At 44.9% G+C, this 20,621-nt stretch overlaps 1 protein-coding gene across 2 annotated transcripts in view; it reads left to right on the top strand.

Annotated features, from left to right (window-relative positions):
* Galnt18 (polypeptide N-acetylgalactosaminyltransferase 18) overlaps positions 1–20,621 on the top strand; it is a 322,267-nt gene that overhangs the window by 25,994 nt on the left and 275,652 nt on the right. The window lies entirely within an intron of this gene.

The following is a 20,621-nucleotide window of genomic DNA, read 5'->3' as shown; positions in this document are numbered from 1 at the left end:
TAGGAGTGCAGTTGAAAAATTGAGACATTTTTAGATAGTGAAAATCACTTCTAGGAGCCTCCAGAGATGGTAGGAAAATGTTTTTTGTCTTTATAAATATCCTACAAATATTTTGAGATATTTCATGGAGATGAAAGGGAACAAAATCCCTGGCACGTCTTATGACCCTTTGGTTAATATCAGTGTGTTTAGGGAGGAAAGGAGAAGCTTCATAATGCCTTTCAGAGATCCAGAAAACAGAGAGGGATATGGTATGGACTTTTTGGTCACATATTTTTCAGACTCATGAGCTGAAAAAGTAGGAAGTATCCTTGAAGATCATTTAATCCAGGGACTGCAGACTCAAATGCCAGGTAACTTAACTGGGTGATACAGGTTTATTCTCATGTATCAAGGAACAGTTGTAATATAGAGATACATGGCGACCATATGTCTTAACTAAAGCAAGTCTGAAGTGTGTGGGTGGATTTAAAACAAGGGTTGGCTGTCTCCTGTTCTGGTCAGACCCCTCTTAAGGCAAGGGTAACTGGGGGCCCTAAGGAGGAAGTGACTTGATTATGTTCACATAATACCTTGCCTTCTCTTTATAATTTGGATCTGACTTAAAACATTTCCAGGGTGTGCTTCGGACTTCCTAGTAAGTCAGTCCCCAACTTGCCTTTGGTATTTGAAAGAGTTGGGGCTTGGGAGTGGTAGGATTTTTACTGGAAGGATGTTCTTGCTATTTTTCATGGTCTCTCTGGTATTCGTAAAAGGAATTGTGGTCTGTGTCCTTTTTCTGAACACAAAGTAGCTTTGGGCTTGTACTGGACTCAGAGTATGTTGTATGAACATAAGGTGACGGTATGTGGATCCTCCAGAGAACCATGGCAGAACTCTGGAGGGAGTGTGCCCCTGGCTTGACTGGAGGTGCCTTTGACCATGGGAAATAGAAGTCTGCAGCAGGAAGGATGGATGCTTCAGACATTATCTAGAAATCTCAGTCCATTTCCTTGCAGGAACATCATGTCAATATGTTTTTGTCTGCTTGACAATGTGTGGGAAACAGCTTTGATTTTTTTTTTTGTAACTGTGCATATGATTTCTTAGTATTTCACTTCCGGGCATTGATTAAAGCTTTTCTGTCTCTTTAGAGTCATTAAATAGAAAAACGTCTGCTAGAGACAGATTGACGGTGTTTCTAGGGATGCACTTAGAGAAATAGGAATCTCCTTAACTTGCTGAAAAGTTTGTTCTGGACTGCGAGGAACAGACATTAATAGCTAATGTTTATTGAGTATTTATTATATGCCAGGCACCATGCTAAATGCTATCCACAGGTTATCTCACTCTATCTTCACAGTCACTATCTGGGATAGGCTATAATCATCCCATTTTTCTGATATAAAATTGAGGCACACCAACATTAAACAATGTAATCAGGAGCACTTAGTATATGGTGGAAAGTCATTGACTCCCCGAGGTTTGACTGGATGACTGTGTTATATCAAGCCCAGAACCCTTAAATCCTTGTAGCATCTAATCACAGCTAGGTGTTAGCTTTCTCAGAGTGTCAAATCTGGCAACATGTATTTTGGTACCTTCAAAGAATGGAGGCCCATCTATGTGTTCACTGTATTTCCATCCAGCACTAAAGAGAATGCACTTCTAAACTGTCTTGGCCTCCTTTGACCACCCAAATTCACCCACAAGGGAGCATTTCCACCAAGCTGTTTTAAAATGACAGCAGTATCACCAAGGGCTGCTTTCCTTATGGGCAGAATAACTGTGGTTGAAGATGCAAGGGAGGAAGAGAAATTCAAGCTGTCATGGTCTCTGTCAGTATTTGCCTGTAACATGAGATTGGGAGTGTTTGGAGTAATTTTCATTGCACAAATGAAGAATCCAGGAAAAGATGAGAAGGAATTCAGAGTTTCATCCAGTTTGGATAACCAAATTGGGCCAAGTGCTAGATCAACACATCATCTTAGTCAATCCTCACCACAGGCTCATTGGTCAGTCAATAACACGCTCCTATTACCAATGGGGAAGCAGATGCCGAAGCAAGTTGGAGAGTGATATCCCACTAGTATATAATGAGCAGCCTGCTTCCTTCTGTTTGGTGCCTACTTTAGCTAGAGTAAGGAAAGTTGACTGCAGAAACAACTTCCAAACCCCAGTGGCTTTAGCCAGTAGAAATGTATTTTTCATTTACCCCAGGAGCAATGTGGAAGTTTCTGGAAATCCTGAAGTCTTCCTCCTACCCCAGGACCCAGGTTTTGGTACTTTATTCTTTTGCTAGACCCTCTTCATGGAATGGGAAGAGAGAGAACAGGGAGGGTTCCATGGGAGCACACAATTTCTGCCATGTTTTATTAGCAGGAACTCAGTCATGTGGTACCACCTGACTGCAAGGAAAGGTGGGAAAGGTAGTCTGGAGGAAAAGGAAATAGGTTTTAGTGAACACATAGCAATCTCTGCCACATGATTGTGCTATGCTGGTTGTCATATATCGTCATGTGCCACATGACAAAGTTCTAGTTCATGATGAACTGAATGGATGTCAGTGGCGTCAAAAGGTCAAATCACCTAGTAAATGTGCGAGTACACACTATGTTAGCGCAATGATGAAATCTCATAACCATATACTTTTTGGAATGCATCTCTGTCACTAAGTGACACATGACTGTATTTGAGTGTCACACTGGATTGCCACAACGCCAGCAAAGTGGTAGAGCCAAGAGTAGGGCCCAAGTCTGTGGAACTCCAGACTGCCTCTCGTACTTCTCTGAGGGTCAGATCAAGTTCTGTGCCTCTTGGAGCTGTGGATTTGAGAGTAGTTTTTTGGGGTTTTTGTGAGCTGCTGACTCAGGGTCAGACCTGTGAAGCTCCTGGTTTATGTAGTGCTCAGAGGCTCTGCTGGGAGTGATAGACGATTGACAAACTGTGTTACCCTCTCCAGGCAGGCTGGGCTTCCATTAGCATTCAGCAAGAATGTGGGTCTTGTTGGACAAATCAGTTGTTTAAGACCTTTAAAAAAAAAACGAACCCCACACAAAAACTGCCAAATGCTTCTCTTGGTTGAAGCTCCTATGAGTGCAGAACCAACAGTTTCCCACACTTGTTCAACAGCGAAAGGGGAGTGCTGGTGTAGTGTTTTCCTTTTGGGGGCATATCTGGAAGCCATTTTTAGCAATGTGGCTAAATATGAAGATGAACATTTGCCATGTTTGGTGAAGGGCACTTTTGCTTTTTTTGCTTTAGAGTTCCATAATTTGTTTATTCAGAGGAGCATGAATGTGCATCTTGGAAAATACTGGATTTAACCACCTCTTCCCCCACTCTCTCAGGAGTTGGTGGCAAAAACTTGGGTCCCAGAGTAACTTCAGCTCACCTTTCCTTCCAGGTTTCTCCTTCCACTCTTATGGTGATCCTCAGGGAAAGGGTATATGGCTCAACAGCAAAGTCCCAACACATGGTTCCTTTACTTAGGGTTTCTGGGTCAGTTTATTTTCTCCTGTCAATTGGGAAGGTGATTGCAAGCATGAAGATCCCATAAGTACAGTTCTTCCCAAGTTCAAGAGTGGATGTTCTGTGTCCATTTTGTCTGCACTGTGCTAAGTCATGTAACTGACCATGCTTCATCAGACCTGGGAAAAAAGAAGCCTTGTAGGTAGAATTCTAACAAGCAGTGCTTGTTTGATGAAGATTAAGTGGGCATTGAGACTTTTTCCCAGTTCCAGATATCTGGGAGTTAGAAGCAAATAACATCTGTTCTCATCAAAAGGTAGAATGGCAAAGCACAAATCACCAGTCACTCTCAATAAATCCTAGAGCTGGCACTTGACACCCAGAGTAGAGCCACCTTACCTGTACTCACAGGTTATTTGCAACATTCTTCTGTAGATGGAGAAGACAGGCAAACATTTCCTTTGAGCCTGGAGTTGACCCAGGAGAGGCTCTTCTTGCTAAAAAGAATCCCCGAGTCTTCATCCACCAGTCAGAAGAGGATGGGATTGGTCGGGATGCCTGAATGATAAGGCAAAAAAGGATATTGATGCGCTTAGCATTTATCTGAACCAGGGGATAAATAATAATCAGTTAGACAGAGGCAAGAATTGACTTCACTTACAGAAATCAAGGCGTGACTTCCCTTCCTTCCTCCCTCTTTCCCTTCCCTCCTTCCTTTCTATTGATTTAGTTCACATACATTTAAAAAGTACTCACTGAATGCTGGACTCTCTGCTATGTGACCAGAGCAAGCAAAGGAGAAGATATAGTCCTTGCCTACAAAAAAGTTCATAGTCCAAGATGGAGGTGAAGCCTTGGGTAAATCCACCAAGGTGGAATGTGATAAGGGCTATGAGAAAGGGACAAGAACGTGTGCTGGGAGGTTGGCAGTGGGTGGGTTCACTTCCAGCTGAGCAAATGTATGTACAAGTTTGGGGAAGTTTTCATGGAGAAAGAAGTCTTTGAATTGAGTACTGAAAGATGAGTTGGATTTGGACTGCAAAAGATATGTGGAAAGAATTAGGGACTTCAGATAGAAGCACCTATGTATATAAAGATGTAGAAGTTGGAAAACACCATGAAGAGTTACAACCTGCCTTTGCTGTGACTAACTGGTGGAGACGTGCCGCTCAATTACTGGAAAGGCTCTTTTTCCCTCTCTCCCTCTTTTGGATTTTTGTGTTGTGAGTTCATATAATTCTTTGGGATCATGGAAAAGGTCTGTGAAATGGGAGTATGGCTGGAGAGGGAGTGGGGCTCCCCCAGTCATTGACTTCTACCTCCTCTTTCACTTTAAGCATCTACTGGTGAAAGTAAGGGATATGCTGCCCGACAATTTTCCTTGCTACAGTTGGCCTTGAGGCTGATGACCAGTCCTACTTCATTAGGCCAGGCTTCTGAAGCAGCACTGGTGAGAACATTAGATTTTAAGCTCAACCTCAGCTTTCTCTGCATTAGGATATTTTCTCTGCTTCACTGTTGGGTGGTCCTGCAGACTTGGGGATGGAGCTTCCATTTTAAGACTGCAGTGAGCTCCAGGGAGTTCCTTTCTACATCTGGACTTTGGATGTGGCCACTGCTCATTACTGTATTACAGAGAAGCTGGCAGTTCCACTGCCACCTCTTGTAATTCTCACTGAGTTGGTGTGTGACTCATTACTAATGGCAAGCCTGCTTTGCTGATGGTGCTGGACTGTGTAGCATCACAGTGTGCCATGGTTTGAATGTAGTTTGTCCTCTCTGAAACACAAGAGAGTTTGATCCCTAAAGCGAGGTATTGTGAGGGTGGAAAATCAATTTGACCATGGTGATTATAGGTGGGGCTTTTGGGAGGTGATTGGGATTAGATAAAGTCATCAGGGTGGAGCCTCATGATTGAGACTTGGTAGCTTTGTAAAAGGGAGTGAGACCAGAGGATACAGACTCATGTGTTCCCTGTCTCTTACCATGCGATGTCCTGTGGTGCTCTGGGACTCTGCCAGCAAAGAGGTCAAATTTTTGGGGTTGTACAACTTGGACTTTCAACTGCCAAAATTGTGAAGGTAAATAAGCCTCTTTTCTTTAAAATTTACCCAGTTTGTCCTATTGTGTTATTAGCAACAGAAAAATGGGCTGAATTGGAGAACATCATTGCCCAAAAGAAAGACCAAAAATCGTATGTTCTCCCTCATATGTGGACATTAGATCAAGGGCAAACACAACAAGGGGATTGATCTTTGATCACATGATAAAGCAAGAGCACACAAGAGAGGTGTGAGGATAGGTAAGGCACCCAAAAAACTAGATAGTATTTGTTGCCCTCAACGCAGAGAAACTAAAGCAGATACCTTAAAAGCAACTGAGGCCAATAGGAGAAGGGGACCAGGAACTAGAGAAGAGTTTAGATCAAGAAGAATTAACGTAGAAGGTAACACACATGCATAGGAAATCAATGCGAGTCAACTCCCTGTATAGCTGTCCTTATCTCAACTAGCAAAAACCCTTGGTCCTTCCTATTATTGCTTATACTCTCTCTTCAACAAAATTAGAGATAAGGGCAAAATAGTTTCTGCCGGGTATCGAGGGGGTAGGAGGGGAGAGGGAGGGGATGGGGTGGGGTAAGGGAGAGGGTGGGGGGAAGAGGGGAAAAATGACCCAAACATTGTATGCACATATGAATAAAATAAAAATTAAAAAAAGGAAAATAAAAAATAAAATCTTAAAAAAAAGAAAAATGGGCTGAGACATGTTGTTTTCAGCCAGTGTTCAGTTCATCCCTCTAGAACATTGGCCTCTTCAAGTTGCAAATCACCTCCAAGTTCTTTGATCCTGGGAGAGTGAGTCAAAAAAGATTGATCAGAAGTAGGAAAAAGTGCCGTGGCATTTGGTAGAACTCCACTAGAACAGATCCTGCAGTGCTGGAGCTGGGTTCTGGGGCCTCTACTGTGCCCTGAAGGTTCTTGAGGGAGATTGCAGTACTGGGATAAGAGTCAGGCTAGTGAGTGGGCATCTCTCAAATGATTTGAGTGTATGTGGTGGGGGAGAGGTTGAAGAATTTTACCCAGTAGTAGGGAATCATTTCAGTACTTTTAGAACTGGTATTGGTGGAGCAGTACATACAGCTAAATAGCAACCCTGAAATAAAATCAACAAAAATTTGATTGAACCTTGCCCTAACCATGGCCCAAGTAAAAATCTTCCTGGTAGTTTCTGCTTGTCAACAGGGAAGATCTTGGTACCGGGAATGCAGTCTTAATGGATGTTGGACCCTGAACAAGTGAAATTTCTGATCAATCAGTTTAAACCATGAGTTCTCAAACTTTTTCTTATATTCTTAAAAATCATTGAAGACCTCAAGGAGGTTTTCTTTTAAAAATGTAGGTTATTTTTTTTTACCATAATAGAGATGAGAGAATTTCAAAAATGATTATTTATATTTTATTTAACAATGGCAATAATAAACCCAGTTACATAAATCAACATAAGTAACATTTTTTAGAAGGATAGACTCGTGGTACCAATTTTAGTCTGTTCAGGCTGCTATAACAAAATACCATAGATGGAGTGGTTAATAAACAGCAGAAATTTAATCTTCCTAGTTCTGAAGCTGTGAAGTCCAAGATCAAGGCACTGGCAGATTTGGTGTTTGTTGATTTCCCACTTCCTTGCTCATAAACAGGTATCTTCATTTTGTATCTTCATATGTGAAGGAGCTTTTTTTTTTTTTTTAAATAAGGGCTCTAATCCCACTCATGAGGGCTCCACCCTTCTAACTTAATTACCTCCCAAAGACTCTATCTCCTAATACCATCATATTGGAGGTTAGGATCTCAACACATAGATTTTGGGGAGAACACAAACATTCAATGTCTAGCAGTTTCCAAAACAAAAAATATTTTATTTAGAAGAGTGATAATAAACTATATTATCACAAATTTCTTTAATGTCTGGCATGAGAGATGAAAACTCAAGTGTCATATCTACTTCTGCATTCAGTTTGCTGTGATTTGTTCAATGTGTTGTTTTAGTTGTCATACATAAGTCACTTCTTCTTCTTCACCAAAACATGCAGGTTTCAAAAGGAGAAGTACTTTAATAGCATTTTCAGGTAACTGAAAATTTCAGGTAATTTCAGGTAACTGTGGATATGCATCTTTGATACTACACCTAAACTAGACAAAAGGTATATTTTTAGAGGCTAATTGCAGTATAGAATCTGAAGCCATTTCATAAACTTTGTAATCCATTATTTTAACATTCACTGGTCTGTCTTGCCCTGTGAAACTTACATCTTTTGCCCAAGCATGATTCTGAAACACTATGTATTGTTCAATCAGAAAGATAGGTTCCCAGAGTTATGCCAATCTTTAAAATGTGGACATGTTTCAGTATACATTATCAAAAACCACTTTGATTTATATTATTGTTGACTGGACATCTTATGTATTGGGATGCTTATGATGGTGAATGCAAGTTTCCTAAAATGCTAATTTTTAACTTTAGAGCTTGAATTTTATCTTTGGAAAAAGAACTATTAGTTATTTGCCTTACAGTGGCAAGCCTTTGAGGAAAGCCTAAAATTCCCAAGTATGAAAATTTTGGTCTATCAGGTTTTTTTTTTTTTTGTCAAGTGATGATTGTGTTCCATGAAAAAATGGACAGTTCAGGTGGAAACCCAAACGATCCTACAGGTGCTTTGTCTTGAAGACATCTGTGGTACTTCAGTCTGCAGCCGAAATGCTTTGCGTGTGTGCTCGCACACGTGCACGTCTATACACGCTCATCAACAGGGCTGACTAATAGGAATAATTTACACCATGCCTCTTTGGCTTTGCTTCTTTGCCCAAGGGGCAAATGGCTCTCTGTGGGGGTTTTACTGAACACTTGCTTTTCTGTCTCTCCATGTTGAGACACGCTCCTCAGAGCTCTGCCCATATCCTTGCTGCTGAGCACGGGATTAGTGTCCCCTGTGGAATCCCCCGTGAGCTTCCATCTGCTGGGAACCTGATGCCTTCAAGGTTCCTGTTTACTTGGATTTTCTTTTCTAAGACTCTATAATACCAGCTGTCCCCTGTGTTTGTGCCCCACCCCCCTTTCTGGACATAACTGTCAGACCTTTCTTGGCACAACTCAGCATCTGTGCTGGAGCTTCCTGTCCCCAACTGTTGGCAGGACAGTTTGCTTCAATTTTATTCTCTCTGGCCTGCTTGTCTCTAGACTTGGAATCAAGTCCCCAGGAATCTCTGGGGCCACTTCTCCTCCTATTTCCCCTTTTTGCTTCCTTCTTTGTGTCCTCTTTTCTCTGCTGACTCACACTTTTCAAACCATAAAACTCTCTCTAGCCAGCGCAGCTCACGATGTTGTACCATTCTGAATTGGATGCTCTTATGAGAATTTGGATGACCTGTGATTTGTCCGGTGTGACCTTGTACTTTCAGTTGGCGGGAGCTCTGGATTTGCCAAGACCGTGATTCACTCACTTGGGTTACATAAAGGTGTTGGTATCTGTGCTTCTTGCAGACAGCCTGTGCCTTGGAGGACTGTATCTCTAAGCCTTCCCAGTGAATGCCTGGCACATTGTGTGACTTCAACCGCCATTGGCTGATAGTGTTGTAAGTCTCTGGTTTGGTTCTTGCTTTCCTAAAGGAACTAAGATTTTAGCATTTCCCCCTGCACTTATGTGGTCAGGACATGTGTCTTGTCACGTGCTTTTCTGAAGGTCTGCATTTGAACCCTTGACATATCTTAGGACCTCTGGTCTTTTGATGTTCTACTTTTGGAGAATGAGATGTAAATGTGTCATTTACCGGTGCCAGGTAGAAAGGAATTTAGTAGCTACAACCTTTTTCCATTTATTGATTAAACCCAGCTTTCCTGTACTTTTCAGTCAGAAGCAGAGCCAGAGGCCTCTTTACCTTCTGAATTGTATTTTCATTCATGGATTCAATAGTATGCATTTATTCATTCATTTGAAATATGCTAATTGAGTCCTAGGTACTAGGCCCCTTGTAAGATGCTGGGGAGGACACAAAGGCATCAAGTTGGTTGACATCTGTTAGGAGATGTGCACACAGAGCATTAGCATCTAAAAGGAACAGGTGCCATGAGAGAGAACCTGAGAGATGGTCCTGGGAAAAATGGCTTTATGTTCCCTGACAGTCACTCAGGGGGTGGCTGCTTCTGTGATGCTCTGAAAAAGCTTCCTCCTTATGGTGACAAAATGAGGATGGCTTCTCAGAAAAGCTGGAAAGTACCAGACTTTTTCCAGGCCCGCTTTCTCAGAAGAGCACATGAACATCCTTTCTGGGATGTGTGGGTAGGAAGGCACCAGAGGCCAGCAGCTCTCACATGGAGGCATAAAATAATGTGAGGATAATACCCAAGGGTGCCTTAGACCTTCCCCTCTGCAGGCCTATGGTGGATGTGCTATGTGGCTGGGGCCAGGGTTAGGAGAAGATGTTAAGTGTCACTGATGGGACTCCATCCTCCACTTAACAACTGGAATAGCCTTTAAAACATGCCATCCAATCAGGGTACTCTTCTCAAAGCCCTATAATATCATTCATTGTGGGAAGAATCAATTCTATCACTTTTAAATGAGGCCCACAAGGCTGTATTCATTTTTACTAGGTTGTGCTGTGTTAACATCTCAAACCCTGTGTTAGTCAGCTTTTGGTTACTGTGACAAAATACCTGAGCCAATCAACTTATAAAGAGAAAAGGCTTGTTTTGGCTCACAGTTTTGGTGGTTTTAGTCCATGATGAGTTGGTTCCCTTGTTTTTGGGCCTGTGGCAGGGTACTACATCTCACAGATAAGCATGTAGTGAAGAAAAGCTGGTCATCTCATGGCAAAGTAAAGAGAGAGGAAGGGGCCAGGGTCCCAATATCTCTCCCAAATGCACCCCCTAACTTTCTTCCTCTCAGCCCCATCTCTTAAAAGTTCCACCACTTCCCAATAGTGCTGTAGGCTGGTGGCCAAGCCTTTAACACATGGGCCTTTGGGGGACATTGAAGATCCACACTATAGTAGCTCCATAGTGTGTTTCTAGTCCATGTTTCTTCCTCTGGCCTCAGTCCAGGTAAGGGAGCAGGTCCTGTTTCTGCCTTGTGGTAGAAGGAACAAGAACAATGGCCGAATGCCCTAATGGCTCTTGAAGCTTGGCCTCGGAGGATTGTATTTCATTTCTGCTCTCATTCCACTGGCCCAAACCAGTGAGGTGGCCACTTGCTGTGGGGTGGGGCAGGGGGCCCACAATGTATAGCACTGAAGCTGCCAGGCAACAGACGGACATGTGACCCCCACCCCCCATAGGAATGGCAGTGCCAATGGGGAGCAATCACATAGCTACTCAAAGCCCCTCTGCTGGCTGGGCCCCACCTGGCCCCCTGACTTCCTCTTCCCCCACTATCTCAGTCTCTAACTGTGCTCTGGCTTCATAGGCCTTCTGCTGTCCCTCAAACACACCAGCTTTGTCCCTGGCTGGGGATCTTTGCCCTGTTGCTTCCTCTGCTAGAAATGCCCACTTCTTTGCATGGCTCCTGGTGGCTTCCTTCAGCCCTGTGCTGAGATGTCACATTCTCAGAAAGGTCTCTTCTGCCCTCCCTTTCCACTCTCCCAGAGCCCCCACTCGTTTTACTTCATACACATCTAACCACCAAGACTCCTTCATCTCTCTGCTCCCTTGCTGTCTTTCTCCCTCAAGCAACCACACCTCACAAGGGCAGGAACTCTGACCTTTTTGTCTCAGGATCTCTGGCTGCCTGGCATTTGGCAGGCTCTGTGTTGACTTGTGGAATAATAAAATCAGTCCCAAAGATGAGAGACTCCCAGCATGTGGGGTGGTAGCCTCTTCAGGAATAGGCACTAGCCTGGGTGCTTCTGTCATGCTAAACATAAAATGGCATCGTGCATCTTTTTAAGCCCCTGATGGAGACTTCCCTTTCTCGAAGGAAAGCCAGGATGGTGGCAGGAGCCAGGAAGGATCAAACACCCAGTCAGAGCTCCTGTTGAATTAGTGACAAGCTGCATTCTTGGAGCCCCACTTGCTGTGGCTGCAGCAGGTAGGGGATGTGTGTGGGGAGGGGGTGCTGGCGGGGTGGGCAGGTCAGCTGGGTTTCTCTGCCACCAACCCTGCTTGAATTAGTGTGCAGTTCTAAAATAGCAGGGCAGTCAACATCTAGCACAGGTGGGCGAGGAAGGCAGGAATTACTCACAGAAGCACCTGGCTCTGTTTAAGAGCTGTTTGTAATCCAGATGAAAATGAATTTGTCACTTCAGTCAGAGCCAGTGCTGTTCGGTGTGTCTGAGTGCTGCCTCTTGCCCTAACTGCCCCCTGTCCTGTGCTTTTACTTAACCTGGGCTCGCATCCCAGTCCTGCCCCACCCTCAGGCTCGAGGCATTTCTGTGTCTTTGAGCAACTTAGAAAGAGGAGGTCTCTCTGGCTGTCACAGCTGGCTGTAGCAAGCCTGCTTCTCTTGGGACAGCAGCAAAACACAAAACACATTCAGCACATAAATTGTCCTGATCAACACCTCACTGTCTCCTCTCCAAGGGGTGCAGAGAGGGGCCAAGCAGACTCCCAGATGGCCTTGTAGAGGATGACACAACCTTTATTGCCCTTGCATTGGAGATTAAGAGCACACAGAAGTCACGATGTGGTCGCCTAATTTGGAGAAGAGAGGAAACCACCCTGTGGCTATAGAGCTGCCCTTGGAGATGCTTATGGGCAGGTAATGAGTGTGGCACCTGGCACCCTGACCGCTGCTGAGCCTGGGGGTGAGTTAGGGCCACCTTAGGCCAGGGGGAGGGAATGTCCTGCTGTGGGGGTGGTGGCAGGTGGGCAGGGCCAGTGGTCACTGAACTGCTGCTATGGCTTTATGGGCCATCTGAACCGGCACCTGTTCAGATTGTCTGGAAGCTCTGTATGGCAATGCCTGTCTATTCCAGTTGTTAAGAATTTTGAATATTACTCCTGTGTGAAGGTCTTGTTTACTTAGCTCCAGTGACTGAGCTACCTGGCCATAGCCCTGGCACTTGGGCTGGGTGTGGGCTGCAGTCCCAGTACTCGAGAGGCTGAGACAGGAGGATTGCTAGTTCAAGGCCAGTCTTGGCTATATAGCAAGACCCTGTCTCAAAAATAAAACCAAACTATGTGGCATGCACAAAAAAAATAGCAGGTACCTGAACTTGAAAACCAAGTAAGAGTTCAGTAGTAGAATGATGGAGGGATGGATTCCAGGTGCAGGGAACAGCTAGCTGGGCAGAGCTCAGAGGCATAGAAAGAGGTTATGTCTTAGGGATAGATCTATGAAGACTTTGATGCAGAGGACTCAGGACTAGGTCTATGGATACAGGTGGGGAAAGGACAGGATAGTGTCCTTCTATGCTTTGAAGATGAGGAGAAGATACGATTTGCCCTGGGTCTGCAGAGTGTTTTCACAGGGGGTTTGCATCTTGAGAACAGACTGGAAAACCTGGACTCAAGCCTAGACTGTGACACAGTCTAGGAGAGTTAGCATCAAAGCCACAGTTATCTGGTTGTTAGAGGCTTCTTTTCACAAAGATATCTGTCTGTCTTATCTGTCCCATTAGTCCACTGAATTTCCTTTCACGTCTAAAGTTGAGTGACACAGAAATTTCCATCACCCTAACCTTGCATCTGGCCTTGCTTTCATTGTCATGTGAAGCCCGGCACTCTGAAGGATGGAGAACATTTTTTTATTGAGATTTCAGGTCCTAGGAAGCCATTTTAAAGGTGAGATCCCTGAGTCAAAACTCAGCTAACAACTGGTACAGAGACAGGATGCCAAAATTACAGTTGTTCTCCATAACCTCTTCCCTCAATACTCCCAGGACTTGCTCCTCACTGAAATAGGGTTAAAATGTGGAAATTAGCTCTTGTGCATTCTGGGGCTTAGCACATTGATTTATAAAACCATTTATTGGCGTGGCCTTAGAGCACACAGGAATGGGCCTAGTAGTTTATTTAGAAAGGGACATATTATCAATAAATCTTAATCATTCTGCACCTTTGCTGCACCTGTCCATATGAAACCGTGGGTGTCAGATTCAAAGCTCTAGTCTAATCTCTGTGGCTTCTGATTATATCCTATGCCATGGGGATATAATCTACCATCTGGAACCTTGGTAGTGTTCCAGAGCTGGGGGCCTAATGGGTGGGGTAGAGATAGGAACTCACACTCAATCCCACGTCAACCAGGGAAGCTCTGCTCTACATGTATCACATAGGAACTTATTTGAACAGACATTACATGGTTTAATGAGTTCAGAAATCATTGTTTTAAGTGAGGGAGTCATATAGCCTGGTCAAGTAGCCTGTCACCTGTAAGCCCTGGTCAAACTTGGAGAGACAGTGCCAGGGTTTGGATTTGGTTTTGAGTGTGCCCCTTAAGGGCTCATGTGCTGAAGGCTTGGACACCACCAGTGTGGTGGTGTGGTGGTGTGGTGGTGGTGGTGGTGGGACCTTTAAGAGGTGGAGCTTAGTGGGAGGTCCTTACTGGCCCCTCTGCAGGTTGCTTGCTCTCTGGTTTCCTGTCTGGCCATGTTATCTCCCTCTTGCACATATCCTGCTATGATGCCATGTACTATGAAGTGTACTTTGGGGTCCCTCTCTAGAGTTGGTGCTATACTATGTGGACTTCCAGCCTCTAGAAGTGTGACCTAAATAAACTTCTTTTCTTTATAAGGGCACAACCTCAGGTATTTTGGTATAGTAACCAAAAATGGACTAATGCAGATAGTGACAGCTGGGTCTCAACTCACCACTCACTGGAACAAGTTGTGGGCACACCAGGTTGGCCAGCAAGTTCCCAAGAGCTGGCCCCATGCCAGGGCAGCAGGATAGGATGCTTTCTTTGCCATCATCACCACCATTTGGCCAAACAAGTGCTCAGACTCATATTTCCCTCACTGGCACCGTATCTGCCCACAGCCAGCTCCCAGCCAGCCCTGTGTGCCTGCTGGAATGCTGCTGGCCATAAAATTCAAACTACTTTCCTGACTGGGCATAGCTACGGAAATGGCCTTGTCCCTCCGTTAGCTGCCCAGTGGTGCTGACTTTACCTCCTTCCTTCCTTCCTGAGGTTAGGGGCATTCCATTTCTCTTGGCTTCCCAGAGAGCCAACCAGTCCAAGCCTTAAGTTCTTTGCTGCTGATAGAGCCCCTTTAATTTCCGAGAGAGCACAAAGCATCAGAGGGTGGTTTTTAGAGAACAGTTGCTGGAAAAGGTTGGCTATGATTGCAACTCCCTTTCTTCTCCCCACCACCATCCTTGCTCAAGCAGCAGTTGTCCTGCAGGAAGATGGTAGCTGACGAGGACAACTCAGTGCCCATTTTTCCTGCACACAGGAGGCCAGGCTTGCCTGCAACACAGGGCCCTGACATCTCTCATCTCCTGACTCTGGGAGAAGTCTCTTAAGAACATGCCTGGTTGCTTTTTACTGTTTCTCTTTCTTTTTTCTTTAAAAGCCAAGCAATAAATCCATCCTGGTGAAGGAAAGGATAAAAGGGAATCTTTTCTTAATTGGCTTGAGGCCATTGCACACATTACCAGGTGCACTCAAGCTGCAATTTACTTTTTAATTAAAGTTCTTTCTACCTACGGGGAAGCTGAACATTGGGCAGTGTTCTCACACTTGAGAAGGGTGTTTTGGGGAGCAGTTACAGGAGAAAGTTTGGCTTATTGTTTGGCTTATTGAGTTTAATTTTCCTTTCCTTCTTTGTTAGCCTTTTCGGTTCTTCCACATGAGTATCTAACTCTTTCTAGCCAGTGACCCATAGGGGAATCTTCCCTGGATCCTTCTACAGACCTGATGCTGCTGGGGCTCTCTTGGCTCACCCCAACTTGTCCCTCATTCTATGACCCAGAACAGCGTCAGCTTCTGCAGGGTTTTGAGGCCTCCTGGGGCATGCATCTGTCTGGCCTCAGCCTATGCACCTGTATCTCTATTTTACCCCAAGTCAATGCTGGCCAGAAAACTATTCCCTTGGACTGTCTCTCAGGAGCCTTTTGAAGACCCCTCTACTTTAGGGTGATTTGAAGGGTCTTGGGGAAGGGCAAAGCCTGGAGGTAAGGCTTGCCTGGTTCTTCTCAGGTCATGTTGTCTCTGGTCCCTTTCTGCCCAATATTCTGAGGATTTCCATTATTTTTTTTCTCACTTGATGAGGTAGTTTCTTAGAAGCCTTGGTCATACCTACAACACCTAGGCCCTGACCAAGAATCTTCCTAATGAAGATGAGGAAGGTCTTTTGTCCCTTTACACTTAGGTAAAAGGTTCCATCTTTCTTAGGCCTGTCTTATTATTATTATTATTATTCATTTATTCATACATGGTTTGGGCCATTTTTCCCCCCTACTCCCCACCCCCTCCCAACCCCCTTCACCCCCCCTCATTTCCAGGCAGAATCTGTTCTTCTCTTATCTCTAATTTTGTTGAAGAGAGTATAAACAATAATAAGAAAGACAAAGCGTTTTTGCTAGTTGAGATAAGGATAGCTATACAGAGAGATTCCTAGCATTGCTTCCATGTACAAATGTGTTACATTCTAAGTTGACTTATCTCTAACTGTCCTTTTTTCTAGTTCCCAATCCCCTTCTCATATTGACTTCAATTGCTATAAAAGTTTCTGTATTCTTCTGGAGTGGGGGCATTGAATACTATCATGTTTGGGTTTCCTACCTATCCCCATATCTCCTGTGAGTGCTCTCCCTTTATCATGTGCCCCAAGTCCAACCACATTGCTGCATTTGCCCTAGATCTAAGGTCCACATATAAGGGAGAACATACGATTTTTGGTCTTCTGAGCCTGCCTAACCTCGCTCAGGATGATGTTCTCCAGTTCCATCCATTTACTTGCGAATGATAAGATTTCATTCTTCTTCATGTAGGCCTGTCTTAAACCCTTCTACCCTGCTAGCTTGTGGGTGGCAAGTCCAGGATTCTGTGCTTCTTCAAAAGTACCTGTCAGGCTGTTGTGGCTTCATGAAGGGCTCCGGTTGGGACAGAGAGGGACAGGCATAGTCCCCATACTGTCTCTAATGAGACAAGTGGGAGGACAGGGTCTTTGCACTTTTGAGTGTGTGAATGGCCCCTTTACTGGCACAGAGATGTTGTTCCACTCCTGATGGGTTAGGCAGTTTCCAGAAAGTGGATGGAGAAGGATATGAGGGGCCTGTGGGAGAAGAGCTGCCTAACTGCGGCCAAACTCTGTTCATGGCTATAGCATTGTTCAGTGATTCTCATGGTAGTGTTCTCTAGCCTCTCATTTGAGTCCCCAAGGGTCTGTCTGGAGGGTGTGAAAGAGGACCATGGTCAGAATAGTGGCTAACATTACTGTGCTCTTGCTTTGGGCTATACACTTGTCGAGTGCAGTCTGGGGATGATTTCACTCAGTTTGCATCTTAGGTCTGTGGGGTGAGTGTCCTTTACCCCTCTGCACTTGAGGACATGGAGCTCTGCACTCACAGCATATGTGAGATCTTGTGTCAATCTGACAGTCTGAATGGCAGCAAACATAGTTTGACAACTGCTGAAGTCTGGGTCTCTGTCGACAGAAAAACCCATACCCCTGACACCCGGCCAGTGGTAGTCCAGGGGCCTTTCCCGGAGGACTGGTGAAGGCCTGCCCTCAGCCAGCACCCTTCCTTTGCATCTTGGTGACACTGCTGGTGTGCATTGACCTACAGGAGTGCAATTTGTGTGTGGGACCTACAGGGTCCCACACAGAGCCCTGATCTCATTAGTGCTGTGAACTGACCCAGCTGAGGGGAATAGGCCCAGCCCCAGCAGAAGCTTCAGAGCTGATGATGGGATTGAATCCTAGCTCTGCTTCCTTCTAGCTGTGTGACCTTACATAACATGTCTAACTTCTGTGAACTTCAGTTTATTCATCTGTAAAATGGCATGTTAAGCTTTCCTCATGTGGTCATTGTGAGAACCAAACAAATGCCATAGTAAGAGAAAGCCTGGTATGACACAGGAATGTGCCAGCACAAAGTAGGTGGTGGATATTTCAACAAATGTTAGCATCTCCTGCTGTCTTCTCCCAGCCCATTGCCTTCTCTTCTAACTATACCTGGTTAGAGGAACATCTTGGGGCTGATCTCTTTGGGGGAAATTAACAGGAACGTGATTGAGATTTTTCTCTAAATTAGTCCAAACCCATAGTTGAAGCCAGGATGAGACTCTGCGTGGAACCACAGCCTGATAGCAGGGGTGGGAGTCTGGCACAAGATTCTACCCTGGACTCTGTGTCCTGGAACCTGGTCAGGAATGGTTACAGCAGGAGGGTTATGCTGGACAGGGCGGGGCAACCTGCCCACTCATCTGCTCCAAACCTTTAATATATGCTAGGCTGCCTCTGCCTTCTAGAAACAAATGGAAAATAGGCAGCTACGTGGTTTAAAGGAAGAGCTTTAGCTTTGCCTCTTTCTCTGTGATCTTGGATTATAGCTTCATCTGGTTTTTGTCCTATAACAAAAATACCTGAGATTGGGAAATGGTAAAGAATAGAAGAAGTTTGTTTGCCTCATAGTTCTGGAGGCTGGGAAGCCCAAGAGTATGGCACTAACATCTGCTCAGTGTCTCGTGAGGGCCTGGTGCTGTGTCATCCATGGTGGAGCACGTAAGACAGAGCAAGTGTACTCGTTCTTCTTCTTTTTATAAAGCCGCTAATGCCACCATGGGGGCCTCAGCCTTACCACCTCATCTAATCCTAATTACCTCACAGAGGACTCAGCTCCAAAACCATTACCATATGGATTTGGGGATTAAGTTTCCAACACATGAATTTTAGGTGGACACATTCAAACCCTAGCAGGTTGGTTGTTTCTCTTCTCTAAAATAAAGGTCAGGTCTCCCTCAAAATGGATGGGAGCCCTGTAAATTCTCAATAAGTATGGTTATTATTTTTAGCATTCAAGGCATATACCACATTTTCTCCTTAAAGAAGTGACTATAATGAAATTTGTTTTCTCTAGAATGGTTGAGGGTTTACAATGGGGCCCCTCACTTAGTGGAGTGACTTATTTTCCCTTCTCTCTTCTTTTCTGCCTTCTCTTCCTTCCTCCTGCCTCCCATCTTTTCATAGCATTTGCTGTTTGCCAGACACACTATTCTGGGTATGGGGAATGGGGAGGCTATGAGGATGGGTGAATGCACGGGTTTATTATGGAGACATAACATAGGGCACAGATTCCAAGCATGAAGACAACATTCAATTTTTACCCAAAAGGAACTTTGAAATTATCTTATCCAAATGAGGAAACTGAGGCTCTGGAAGGAGACAGGACTGGGTTCAGGATCTGCCAGCTCATATCCAGCCTCCTCACCTACCCTTCATAGTTCAGAGAGGCAAGAGGAGGATTCTTCTTTGGCTGATCAGAAGTTTCCATAGAGTGAGCTCTGAGCTGAGCCTTGAAGGTTGTTTAGGATGCTGGAAGATAAAAGATGTGGGTAGGAAGGGAATCCCAGGGGAATGAAATAGCTTGAGCAAGCATTCTACAGCCTAAAAGCAGAGGCTGAGCCAGGGATGGCAAGTGGCTTTGGAGTGGAGAGCCGGCTCCTTGGGACCCCCACAGAGTCTGTGACCACTGGTGGCTCTCGGATGCAGTGGATTGGCTTCCATTGTCCAATACTTTGCCAAGAATTAATTGTATTCGTGGTAATGAGCTTGGACCTGGGCACTAGACTGGCTTAAATAAACCTCTCTTAAATGTTGGATTTATGATGTCGTTTGCCTAGTAGTGGTAACTCCACCAGGCACATACTAGACAGATGAACCCAAAATACTTAAAGAAACCTGGGCCAAGAGTGCCAGTGAAAAATACCTCATGATAAATCATGGCTATTAATTTGCATGCTTTGGGGCTGCTAGGCTGGAGCAAACAATTCTTTAGCCTCCTGGGAGATGGAGCAGCAAGCTTTTATGAGCGCACAGCGTACTTTATACTAATGCTCCCGCTTTGTCCTTGCTCTTCTAACACGACTCCTTGGCTGGGAGAGATGTTCAATTGGCTCCATCTGTTTTGTGTGGCTCTCCAGGCTGTTCTGCAGCAGGGATTCCCCCTTTGACATGAGCTCCTGCCTATCCAGAGTGCCTTGGCTTCCTTCTGGTCATCTTGGAAACTGCAAGGTGCTGGAGGGTATATTTTCATGACACCTGGCAAACCTCAAACCTAAATAAACCTCATGTGATGTCACGTTGGCTATATGCTGTAGATTTCTTTAAGTGGATAAAATGTCAAGCTAGAAACTAGGTCTGATGCCTCCTCCTGGAGTCTTTGAGACATGTGACATTGTCAGGCTGTAGGTATGGTTAGGCATTTTTAAGACAATGCCTGATTATATAGAAGTTCCAGATGATCTATCCCTATCAGGACCTTTCAGTCCAGACCAAAGGGTTGGCTTACCCAGTGTTCATAGCCCTCAGTTGCTCTCTACTTCCTCAGTCTGAGGGAGCATATTGGACCAGCTTTCTGGTCTGAGCAGGGTCAGGAGTTTATTTTGCAGTCTTTAAAAACCATTGACCTTCTTTGGTTCCATCTGTAAAATGGAGGCCCAGTTTTATTTTTTTGGTTTGACCCAATGGCAGTTGTCCTACAGGGAGGTTTTCCTGTTTGGTGCTATAGGAAAGCACTGGGGAAGGTGGTCGCTTATGACTCGTGCAGTGGTGAAGCTTGTCATGTGATCAGTGGTGGGGATGCTACGGCCCTGCTGTGGGACTGGGAGCTTCATCTTCATATGGAAAGCTGTGGGTAGGGAATCTCTGGGATATGCATGTCAACTGTGGACTCCTACCTCAGGACATCCACCTTGCTGAGGCTACCCACCTTCATGGACACGAGTGTGCTTCAGGAAGGATGGGGCTCTGGAGTTAGGTCGATGTGAATATCTGCTTGCTGGTCCTTGGCTTCCTTCACTGATACCTCAGACCCAGGCTTCTCACCTATAAAATGGGCAAAGATATTGTCCTGCTGTGGGTTATTGTGAAGGGAGAGAGAAAGGACATCTTGAAAGGGTTTGTACAGAGCAAGTGCTCAATAAATGAGTGGTAGCACCTTGTCAAATGTACAAGTGCAAGGGCTGTTGTTTTAAGAATTCTTCTCAGCTGGGTGTTGTGGCCAATGCCTGT

This window comes from Castor canadensis, chromosome 1, assembly GCF_047511655.1.
Source record: "Castor canadensis chromosome 1, mCasCan1.hap1v2, whole genome shotgun sequence".
Classification (NCBI taxonomy): Eukaryota; Metazoa; Chordata; class Mammalia; order Rodentia; family Castoridae; genus Castor; species Castor canadensis.
Note: the sequence above shows the minus strand (reverse complement) of the source record. Positions and strands in the feature narration are given on the sequence as shown.